The sequence below is a fragment of the Bidens hawaiensis genome, unplaced genomic scaffold (genome assembly GCF_021521415.1).
Source record: "Bidens hawaiensis isolate Kalapana, Puna unplaced genomic scaffold, B.hawaiensis_p1.1 tig00029294_1, whole genome shotgun sequence".
Taxonomy (NCBI): Eukaryota; Viridiplantae; Streptophyta; class Magnoliopsida; order Asterales; family Asteraceae; genus Bidens; species Bidens hawaiensis.
Window position 1 is genome coordinate 71,216 of NW_027494830.1, and position 12,994 is coordinate 84,209.

At 38.2% G+C, this 12,994-nt stretch overlaps 1 pseudogene; it reads left to right on the top strand.

The window, feature by feature from the left end:
• Positions 1–2,962: 2,962 nt before the first annotated feature.
• LOC143578553 (pentatricopeptide repeat-containing protein At3g58590 pseudogene) lies at positions 2,963–5,907 on the top strand (annotated as a pseudogene).
• The last annotated feature ends 7,087 nt before the right edge of the window (positions 5,908–12,994 follow it).

Consider the following 12,994-nt stretch of genomic DNA (forward strand, 5'->3'; position numbering starts at 1 on the left):
ATCATATATGATTACAAATGAGATTTTAGCAATGCAAAATGCATCGTGCATACTGCGTTTCGTTTCTTCTATCATTATCTTGTAATCTATATTCATACAACAAAAAATCAACTATTCATTTTTATTATATGATAACTATTTATTTCTATTTGTTATCAATCTTATATGTTAAATAAAATTGATCATACCTTCAGTTGCTCTAGACTCCATCTCTTTAGGTGGCAGATACACTACGTCCCACCAAGTCGAGTTCACTCGATAATAGGTATCTTGTACCACTTTAAACCATACCTGAATAACAATACCGTAACATATCTTAAGTTAGTTTTACATGTTACATGCAGCAACTGCAGCTTCAAAATTCCAATACTTATTGCCTTAACCTGCAAATTAAAATAATTTATGAGATATTACCAAAAAAGTTAGTTCATATGTTGAAAAAATTCAGCAATTACTGGTAAGATCATTATTTATGAGACCATAATCATAAAAAAAACAACTGAAAGCCTTACATCTAACACTCAAAATGAACTGGTTCTCGTGTTGCTTTCTCGAGTCCATTTGTTAAGGACTCTAAAATATAGGTATAATAAAAGCCAATGTTTTGCCTAGCGTCATTACTAAATGCCTTAAATCTAACAGCCAAAATTAACTTTAAAACACATTAATTGAAGTGAGACTACTCAAGTTGGTACCTAGACGGTTCTAACTTTTCCAGCCATGGTAGATAGAATCAAACGTGCGAGCTAATACGGCCTCGAGTCCCAAGCCCTAAATGTAAACACATAATTTAACCCCAAATCAAGAGATTGAAATTGAATACAAATAGCAAACATAGAATTTTAACCACAAATCAAAGAATTTACACAATTGCAATCAAATATTCACAGTACCTACAAAACCAGAACACAAGGAGAGCAGAGGTTATCTCCTAAATTCGCAAACAAAATACCAAAAACAGTGAGCGATAAGATTAACATTAACCCAAAAGTTAAATCAAATTAACATAAATCAAGGAACACCTTGAATCTAAGGAAGAGCATAGTAATAAAAAAGGAGAGATCGCATGAGAGAAAAAGGTAGATCTGGATCTGAAAATGTTTAGGCAACTGAAGGTATGAAGGTTTACATTGGGCGGGATTTCAAAATAGATCTGTAAAGTGAAAACAAAAGGCTAATGACTTGTACACAATGCATGAGAATTTGTACTATCTCTTAAATTTAAGAGTTTTGTGAAATTACATTCTTGTCCATCCTATATGAATTTTAATATAGTATAGATATAGATATATATTTGATAGGGTTAATGTAAGAAAAATAGTTTTGTGAGAAGTATAAGAATATATGTACACCATTGAATCTAGGATCTAGTGCTTGAGATTGGTAGTTTATAAAATTTGTATAGTTTCCTATTTACATGTTATAGTGTCCTATTTAGATGGTGTACTTTATTTTCAAGCTTTCTCACACTTCTCACAAAACAATTGATTTTTATTTGAACATTTTCTAAATATATATATATATATATGTATAGGTATTGGATCATTTCAGAAGTTTTCTTACAGCGAGAAGTGCGAGAAGTGAATGCGTAACTCCATTAATCCCTAATTTCACTCCATTTCTTATTGTGTAGGTGCGTATGTACGTGTATAGGTACATATTATTGTATATGTGTATGTATGTGTGTAGGTATGTAGGTTTGAATGTGGCTCGGTACGTTTGTGTGTGTGTAGTTAGGTTTGAATGTGTGTAGGTACGCATGTATATGTGTGTAGGTAGGTTTGAATGTGTGTAGCTAAGACATAGATATAACCAACCTACATACATGCAGGTAACATCATAAGAAAGGGAGTGAAATGAGGGATTAATAGAGTTACACCTTCACTTCTCGCACTTATCGATGTAATATCACTTCTCGCAAGATCCATCCCCTATGGTGTGTGTGTGTGTGTGTATACATATATGTATAGGGGAGGGTTATCTTAAAATAAGTAGTTTACTAGAAAAACTAGGAATAAATCATAGTTATTTGATCATGTTTATCAATGGTTGGGATTTAAAATTACCAATAACCGACATAGTTTCTTAGAATTACTCTTTCACCATTATAACCGACATAGTTTCCTAGAATTGTTCTTTCACCATAATTTATAATGACAAATGTCAAAATTTTGTTGGTTCTTACTATTCTTAGGAAACTCCTTATTATTTGAACCATTTTCTATATGTGTGTATATATATGTATATGTGTGTGAACTTTTTTTCATGCAATTTTTTTGCAAATTATTTTTTTTCTCAATTTTTACTAATTTGTCAATTTTTTAATAAATATTTTGCAATGTCAAACCATTTAAAAATAAAAAATAAACATACATACATAATATGTTACCCAGGTAAACTATTTAGGATTAAAACACAAAAAATACTTTAGTGACAAGAATAAATATTTTAGAAATGACCTATTAAAACATGGATGGTATTCTATAGAGTAATTCCTATATCAAGCGATAAAAACATAGAAAGTAAATTCTAATTTTGTTGTGAACCCGACATTTTGTAAAAAACCAATAATAACAAGTTTTTGTACCCCGCGTTGCGGCGCGGGTTTGTGTTTAGACGTCGTGGATGTTCCGGATGTTTTCTCAGTTGGTCAAAGACAAAAGGAAGATAATACATATAAATAGATAACCTATAAAACTATATTAAGTAATAACAGCATCTTTCCCTTCACGGGCTCAAAATTAAAAGTGAAAACAATCGATAAATAGCTTCATTTCATTTACTCTATTTAGATACACTTGCATAAGAAAAGATGTGAAATGCTACCTTCTCTTTATACGTGGAAAAGCAATGTCACAGTAATAATATTTTGTCAATAGTTAAGTCTAATAACTCGTAAAAAAAGAAGATAACAATACACATTTGTATACGAAGAGATATATACTTCGTTAATCATTGTACAATGTCTCTAGACATCGGTACACATCGATATCCGGCTCCAACCACTGCATTTGCAAATGAAGGTACATGAATTATGTAAGTTTGAGCATAATTTGCTGTTATATTCCAAAATGCAAAAGCCTCATGCATTATAAAAAATGTTTCAATTAGACCACACATTCAAATGTACAGCTGATATTCTATTCGATTCTAAGATGATAAATGGCGATGCTGACTTTAAGTCAACTGCAATATTTCTCAATCTCACTAAACAAACAAGAAACCAAAAGTATTATATATCATGGCATTGTCAATATTACTCCGAATTATCTGCACATTCAAGCATCTTAAACAAAGAAGCTTTTCGGTATTCCAACTTTGCCCCTGTATAAATTTACATTAGTTTGTACATGTATTCGGCCCGTATTAATCTGTAGTCATTTCCGGAAGGAAACTAAGTCGCATAAACATTGACTCAACTACCTTTGCAATCATAATCTGCACATTGACCGGTAATGAGCAGTTAACAAAAACTCAGTAAACGAATTTGCAGAGAACTCGAAATTCGCATTAGACTTGATTTAAAATGAGTTGTTTTTATAAAAAGATCATAACAACTGATAAACCAAATTTGGATTTGTTGGACTGTAACTAAACAGCGGTTTAGCCGAATCTGTTGTGACTGCAACTGCAGCTGCAGCTGCGATTATCAAAATCACCATCTAGATTGCCCAACGAAGATACATATAAGGTCTTGATACACCGAGTTTGGTCAATACTCACTCTATCATCATCGCCTCGTCAGATTGTCACAAAGTCCAACATGCATTACGCATACACCATATAAAAGTCAAGTCAGTGGAACCGAAACCCAGCCATGGACTGATCATCACGCTGGGCTCAGCCTTACCGCAACCCCAATTCTTCCACAACAACCTCATCGCTCTTTACGCATCCCTGGGCCATGTCTCCATTGCCCGCCAAGTGTTCGACGGAAGAATACCGTCTCATACAACACCATAATCAACACCTACACTACACTCGTCATAACCATAACAATGCACAACAAGCATGGTGCTTATTCTTAGACATGAGACGTTTCGGCTTCCTTCCCACCCACTTCACTTACACCACTCTTTTCGCCTCTGATTCCTTAACCATTCATCAAGGACTTTACCTGCAAGCACTGGCGCTCAAGTCCGCCTTCCTGTTCACGGATTGCTTCGTGGGGACCGCTTTCTTGGGTTTCTTCGGCCGCCTTCATGATGCGTATAAGGTCTTCCACGAAATGCCGCACAGGAGTCTAGTCACCTATAATGCCAAGATATCCTTGCTTGGACACGCAAACGAGTGTATGCTGATGTTTCGTGAGCTTTTGCGACTCCGGAGTTCGTTATCTGAATCTTCATTTGCGGGTGGTGTTTTGTCGGGATTTCGACATGAGGATGATCTAGATTCGGGTCAACAACTACACGGGTTGGTTACTAAGTTAGGGCTGTTAAGTAAAGTTTCGGTTGCTAATTCGTTTGTTAACATGTATGGCAAGTGTGCAACCGCATGCTTAACGATGAAAATGTTTCATTTGGTGCCTAAACGAGACTTGATCACGTGGAATACGGTTATAACCGCGCTGGCTAATTGGGACAAACCTACGAAAGCGATGGAGTTTATTCGCAAGATGTGCATTGATGGTCTTGCCCCTAACCAGACCACGTTTTCGAGCGTTATTGCTTCATGTGCTAGGTTAGCTAATCTACGTTATGGAGAGTTTATTCATTCTAAGATAATCAAGAACCGATATGAAACGGATGAGTTTGTAGGCAGTGCATTGGTTAGTTTCTATGCTAAATGCAACCGGTTAGATTACGCCCGCCGTTGTTTTGATGAGATCGGTGACAAGAATTTAGTTTCTTGGAATGCTTTGCTTCATGGATATTCCAACATAAGCTGTTTAGCTTCTGTTACGCTGATGCGGCAAATGATGCGATCGGGTACGTCTCCAAACGAGTTTTCGTTCTCTAGTGTCGTAAAGTCGGCTTCACCTTTGGAGTTAACACAGCTTCATTCTTTGGTTGTGAAAACGGGTTACCTTTTAAACGAGTATGTGACCAGTGCACTTATGACCGCGTATGCCAAAAACGGTTTAACATCAGACGCGTCAGGTCTTTTTGATGATGATAAACTGCCATATTCTGTTGTTTACACCAATATTATCGCGGGGATGTATAACCGAAATGGTATGTACCATAAAGCTCAGGAACTGTTCTGTGAGGTGGAAGATCCCGATATTGTATCGTGGAACGTCTTGATTGCGTCGTGTGCCCGAAATGGGGATTACAAAGAAGCTTTTGAGCTTTTTAACCATATGCAAGTGGACTGTATCACGCCCGATAGTTACACATATGTTAGTGTTCTCAGCATTTGCACGAACCTATGCAACCTTGTTTTGGGGAGCTTGCTTCATTCCCTCATGATAAAATTCAATTTCAACCGGTTTGACATAATGGTTTGCAATGTAATGATAGATATGTACGGAAAATGCGGGAGCCTGTGGAGCGCGGTTAAGGTGTTCGATGAAATGCCTGTGAGAAATGTGATATCATGGACGGTTTTGGTTTTGGTTTCGGCTCTTGGGTTACATGGATATGGAAAAGAGACGGTTGCATGTTTTAAACAAATGGAGATGGTTGGTTTTAAACCGGACAAGGTTGCATTTATAGCGGTGCTTTCTGCGTGTCGACATGCTGGTTTAGTGAAAGACGGGATGGAAACGTTAAGAAAATGAAAGACGAATACGCGGTTGACCCAGAGATGGAACATTACCTTCTTGTTGTGGACTTGATGGCTAGGTATGGTGATCTAAAGGAGGCTGAAAAGTTTATTTTGGGGATGCCTTTTGCACCAAATGCTAGCATATGGCGTAGCTTCCTTGATGGTTGTAATAGACAAAGAACCATAGTCTTTTAGTTATGGTTAACCATATTTAATTATATCGATTGATTGATCTTAGCTCTATAATTCTATAACATGATTGCTCTTAACATCAACATGTATGAAATAAAGTTTGTAAGATGGACCGCTCGGGTTTGAATTTGGATAACATGTAATAATTGGTTTGGGTTAAAACGGGTTATTGTTAAAAACAAAAACAAAAGGGGTCTGCTTATCCTAGTTTTTTCGCTTAAGGTGATTCATCATTAAATTTTACATGAATAAAGCGCACTTGACTTTGGTTATCCTTGGTGATACGTCAATGAAGTTGGGCCGAAGAGAACATGCATGATACCATTTGTAACACCGCAAACCGTACATGTGAATTTGTTTACAGTAAAACATCATATTAACTTATATGGTTGGTTGTTTCTTATAACATACTTATGCATTGGTCATATCAAATGGTTTCGAAGTGACTCGTGCTCTTATTTTGAATAGGATGGTGGGGCAAATATGATTGTGAATGATCGATATACCTTTGGTAAAACCCAAATTAGTGAGAAATAGTTAATTATAAGGAAACTCGACTTCAAATACCATTAACGTGGTTTAGGTGCATTGCATATGGATTATAGAGTAACTTCATAATAAAACGTGCATGTGTGAGAGACGTTTGGAATAAAAGAGCTCATTTCTCTATCCAGATAACAAGAACATAACCTTTTAGTGGTCCAAACACGTGACATTGACTGATGTTATATAACCTAGTGGACGAAATTGGCACACCGAGGCGATGGTGTTAAAATTGGTAAGGCTCGATTTTGACAATTTATACATTAGTATTAACCCAGTGAAAAAAATTCATGTGATAACACAGATAGAAATAAGCACATCAGAATGAAAAATCTAGAAAGTTATAAAACATATTTCAAAATATTTTAAAGGTTACTTTTACTCTTATTATGATAAATGTTACTTTTTTTTTTGTTTTTTCAAAATTTGAATGTAATTTGTTTAACTTGAATAGATTGGCGATTGAAAAGTTACTTGGTTGTAGAATATTCATGTATGTGTGCTCTTTCTGTGTTAAAGTTCTAACAATTTTAGAATTTTATGTTTAGAACGATAAAAATGTCGTCGAATAAAGAATAAATGTACAACATGAGAACCAATAAAGATGGTAGTTTAAACTTGCAATTCCAACTATGTGTTGATAAATTCTTGGATTTTGCTTTCAAAAATGCAACGGACATTGAAGGGGAAACGGTAGACGGAGTCTGAAAGTTACAAGTTAGATGTCTATGTCCATGTCGTAAATGCAAAAATTGTTACTACAAGACTAGATATTATAATTTGCATCTAATTACAAGAGGATTTATAAAAGATCATTGACTATGGTACGCACATGGTGAATATGCGAGCTGATGGACGTGGGCCAATCTTCAAACTCCGAACCGTCTCAACATATGGGTTAAAATGCTAATGAAGATATTGGTGAATATACTAGATCCCATCAAATGGTTAAGGAATGCATGCACATGATCCAAATAAAAAAGCACAACATTCTACAATACGCTAGCAAGCCAAGGAGTTGTGTTTGTGGGATGTCACACCTCAACCAAGGCAGAAATGTCATGGCGTGAGCTGATTGCTCACAGCTCTCAAGGTACTATCATGCAAAAATTTGAAGGTGAAAATATCTATTAAATTTAATTAAATAATTAAATAAATCAAATACAAATAAGTACATAATCCATAAGATACAGCAAAACAAATTTATATTTCTAATGATATTGATTAAAATTCTTCTAACTTACCTTCTTCACTAAGCCTTCACCAACTTGCATTCAATTCATACGATAATCTGCATATGCGTATAAAATAGAAATAATTTTGTCAACAACACATGTTGAGTGAGTAAAACGCCAGTTAATTTGAATACAATATAATATATATAAGAAAACGCAAAATGTTCCTGTGAGATAAACAATTGAGCCATAGCACATACACAATTCAACCTAATAATAAAGAAAGAGCTAAACCGTTGCTATGCGAATCGGGCATTAGTTCCCAAAAATGAGTTGTCGGTGTAACCATTGTCATGCGATTGGACGATTACCACTACGATAGTCGTATGATCATACTATTATGACGGACCTCACCGAATGCGATAAAATAAAGCAAGTAAGCAAATAGCAAGTGTAACAACTCGGGTTTTTTTTTCAAATTAATATTTTTATCAAATGCCCGACACGTTTCGAAGTTCGAGAAATTTTATCAATAAAATATTGAGGTAATTAGTTATTTTAATATATTTGTTTATTATATTTATTTATTATATATAAATTAACTTTCAAGATACTACAACTTTTACCCTAAAACTAAATTATTACCCATTATTGATCCCACACCTAATCTATAAGGACCAATGTGCAAATTCTGTATATCTTATTATTATAACCTGTTAACACATGGATATATCCATACCCGTTGACCCATATCGCGAACCGGATTACCCGTTCTTTAGCTTGCACCTGAATCCACGTCGTATATTGGAAATCAAATCAAAAGATTGTTAATATTGCCTAATGCGGCCTGCCGACACTCTTAATTTAGTTATATCAATCAATAGTGATACGAATTTCTCAATATACCAAATCGTCATAATGCGTTTAGGGTTATACATTTTAACAATCTTCATAACTCAATTAAAATTACAGACACCATCCTTATTACGTCACAATCAAAACCCCCTTAACCAATTACATAAACCTTATATGCCGATTGCTGTTTTGACCCCTGTTACTGCCGGCATAGTTAGCTTGTAATTAACCATCATATTATCAACGTTAAAGATAATTTTTTATATATCTGAATTCGTCGTGTTCTGCTGTACAAAACCCATGTGGTTAATCAGCCAATCGATTAGCAATTTGGCCGATTAAGATTTCTAGGGTTCTTAACAAAATTGGGGGGTTTTTGACAGAGGGTATTTAAGTGTTCGTTTTCATATTATGCTTGAGTTAGCCACCAGCCCAGTTGGCTGGTGCAACACGTTTAAAACTCAGGAACGGCTGGTGTGACACCCGGTAATTTCCCAGTCCCATAAACCAAGTAATCAACCTAATTATTAGGTGATTGTGAATATTATGCGCGCCATGTTATGATCAGCGCGGGCATATGTTATATGCGCCATGCGCGGATGCGATGCGCGCCATGTTATGATCAGCGCGGGCATATATTATATGCGCCACGCGCACAGGTTTTTGTTGTGTTTTCATGACAACTTAATTTTATGTCGTTTCTGTCTAATGGGTTGCATACCTCTTCAATGATCAATAAGTAAAACTATGTTCAAACAATATCCTAATTTCCTAATTAAGACCCAAATCATTTATGCGCGCGCGGAAAAAAGGAACTAACCTCCCCGCATGGCGGGAACATTGAGAGCTGGTTTGTTTGAAGCTCCAAGATGGAATTGACTTCAACATAACTGATCACTATGTTGAAATACCAAGACCTCATGGAGAATCTACAAATGAAACTCAACGTCCCTGACTACGAGAAGGTTACGCACCTACCCGCATCAAATAAAAAGGAGTTATGTGCGACACCTGCGGGAAGAATCCCCGCGGGACACCTTAAAACTAAACCCTTTACGCTATGAACGTCTGCACAGAAACCAACCACCTTTTCGCTTAAATCCAAAAGTTCACCCTGTTAATAAACTCTGAGAACGCTGGTTCCAGCAGAGCCAGATGGACCCGCAGGATTCCTTATAAGGACGCCTGCGCAGTGATACGCGCAGGATTCGCTACAAGGACGCTTGCGCGAAGACCAACTGGAGCCGCCGGACCCACAACGTTCAAAGAAATGGCCTACACGCAGAAGGCTATACGCGCAAGGTTACGCGCACAAAACACTTAGTCTATTCTTCAGATGAAAGGGGATTACCCCCGCCCAGAAAGAACCAGTTGCGTGTTTCAGAAATTTTCACCTTTTGACAGCACACTGACAACAGTACCAGGAACAGTACTGTAACACGAAATGTCAACTGTCAGCCGCACCTACTCTCACCAACCACAGTCCTGCATGTATTGTCAAATCAATCAGAATCTTCATAACCACTCCCTAGGACCATCACCCCCATCCCTAAATAAGTAATAATAAACCCCATACCTTGTCATCACAACACCCAATATGATAAGATCTCAATCCCCTAAATCAAGGGATTGTGTTCCCTTGAATTTGCCTATAAATATCAATTCTTGAATAAAAATATCACAACCACAAGAAACACACTCCAAACTCCTCTCTTAAACCTGTAATTCTGCACTAACCATCTCCCAAGCATCCGTTTCCAGTTCCATCGCTAGGTAAGCCGAAACTTTAGTCTTGAGATTTACTTTTCTGACCAGCCCTTATATTCTTCGATTACTTGGTCTTAATACACATATTTCTTGTTATTTAAACATATTCTAGACTTCCAATTTCGAGGCTAACACCAAGAAACCCGAATCTCGTTTAATCTCTCTAAACCATCACTTAACAAGAATCACAGGTGAGTCTCACAGCCCCTATTTTCACTGTTTTTAAACTGTTTTCGGGGCGAGGGACACGTGTTTAAATTATGTTTTATCATGGTATATTTACAAGCAATGCAAACGATTATCTGTTCATAGTGTCTATCTTGGTTATCAATGTGAGTGCGCTAGAACGAGAAAGTGATCACTTTATCAATGAAACTCTAAGAGTAGGGACTACTGGTTTGATCAACCCGCTCGTAGGGGTAGCACCTCTTTGCATAGACGAGCGCCTAGTATGGTCATGGGGTAGTACTACTGGTTAAATTCGCTCGTAGTGGCCGCGCCACTTTGCATGGACGAGCACATAGTTTTCAGAAATGTCCGCGCGAAACCCGCGGGACGGTTTTATCAAGAATATGTTTTAATGATGTTATCAGAACTATGTTTCAATATGGTTTTATCAAGAATATGATGCAATACGATTTATCAAGTCACCGAAACTTGTGAACTCACTCAGTTTATACTGATTCAAATATTTTTACGTGTCTTTCAGGTGGTAATTAAGTAGCGCAAAGGGTCACACGTAGAGCACTTCACGCAGAACAGCTATAAAAATGGTTTTTGGAAGATTTTAGTTCTATCCCTTCCACACGCGTGGTTGTTCCCCGCCGTGTAAGGGGATATGGCGCGGAAATCTTCAACGTTTTTCATATTTGGATGTTTTTATATGTTCTTCTAAACAATGTAATGTATTTTGTACTAGACATTTCATGAGAAATGGGAAATTTATTTGAATGTTTGCAATGACCCGTGCTTGATTATCAATCCCCACGCGCGCACGCCCGGCTGTTTCCGCCGTTTAGGGCCGGGTTTGACAGATTGGTATCAGAGCACTGGTTATAGCGAACTAGGAAAGAAGTTTTAACCTAGACTATAACCGTAGGGGAATCGCATGAAATACTTTTTTTCAAAGAAAATATTTTCGAAAGAAAAATCACACACACTTAGGAACACGGGTCACACAATGTCTAGTGAACACTAAGGATAAAAACATTATGTGCTTAGGGTACATGCGCTAAGTTTGATATATTTTCACTCTTTCAAGAAAAACGAGAATGCCTCCAACCAGAGCCAAAGGAATTACCATGACACCCGAGGAACTCGCAGAAATAATCGCACAGGCGATCGCAACGCATGAGGCCAGCAAGGCCGAATCCAGTCAGGGCCGTCAAGAGACCGAAACCCCAGAACCCGAATCAGGAGCTTTGGACAAAGGATGCTCCTATAAGACATTTATGGCCTGTAAGCCTTGGCCATTCAAGGGCACCGAAGGGGCCATTGGGCTCTACAACTGGATCGACAAAATGGAGACAGTTCTCTCCATTAGCGGGTGTAGTGAAAGTCAAAAGGTCCTTTACGCGACCTGCATGTTCCAAGAAGCGGCCTCGTCTTGGTGGAAGCTTCAAACGAAAACATTGGGACGAGAAGTTGCTCTCCACAAGACCTGGGAGGAACTAAAGGATATGATGATGAAGAAGTTCTGCTCTCGCGCCGAAATTCAGAGTCTACAGCAGGAATTTTGGAACCACGCCATGGTAGGAGCTGATATCGACGCCTACAACAACCGATTCAACGAACTTTGCCAGATGGTGCCGGATATGGCAAACACGGAGGAGAAAAGATCGAGAGGTATATCTTTGGGTTACCCCATGTTATCAGAGTTCCGCTCAATGCCGCAGCGCCTCCAACCTTTGATGATGCAGTGGCGCGGGCCATCACTCTTACAAGAGATACGGTCCGTGCGGGCATGTTGACCTCGCGCGGGAACGAGCAGCGAACCTCTGACCCCAAGAGAAAATGGAACTCTCACCACCGAGGGTCCGACTCCAAGCAACCACCATTCAAGAGACAGGAGAGCGTAAGGGCTTACGCGATACAAGCCTTGGAGCCACCACGAAGAGGGTACAATGGGCCTCGCCCATGGTGCAGCAGATGCAAGTATCACCACGAGGGTGAATGCACAAGCATCGTATGCGCCAAATGTAGCAGACCAGGGCACAAGGCGATAAATTGCCATGTCAAAGAAACTGGAGTAAACGATAACTGCTACGCATGCGGGAAGCCAGGACATTTCAGTCGGGATTGCCCGCAAAAGAGAAACCAAGCTCGCGGGAGAGCCTTTGTGATCAGCGCGGGCGAAGCAAAAGAAGAACCGAATGTGGTAACCGGTACGTTTCTACTTAACGACCATTTTGCATCTGTCTTATTTGATACTGGCGCTGACCTAAGTTTCATATCCACTGAGTTTAAAAACTCCCTAGGCTTAGCAACCAGTAGGCTAGATACGCCTTATACTATAGAACTAGCCAATGGTAGGCAGATACGCGCGAACGAAAGGACTGAGCAATGTGTATTGGTCATGGGAGGTCACGGATTCAATATTAACTTATTGCCAATAGACTTGGGAAGTTTTGACATTGTGGTAGGCATGGATTGGTTAGTCGAGAACCACGCGGAAATTATTTGCCATGAGAAGCAGGTTCGGATCCCACTGTTGAGCGGGGAAACCTTAGTAATTCAAGGGGAAAGAAGTG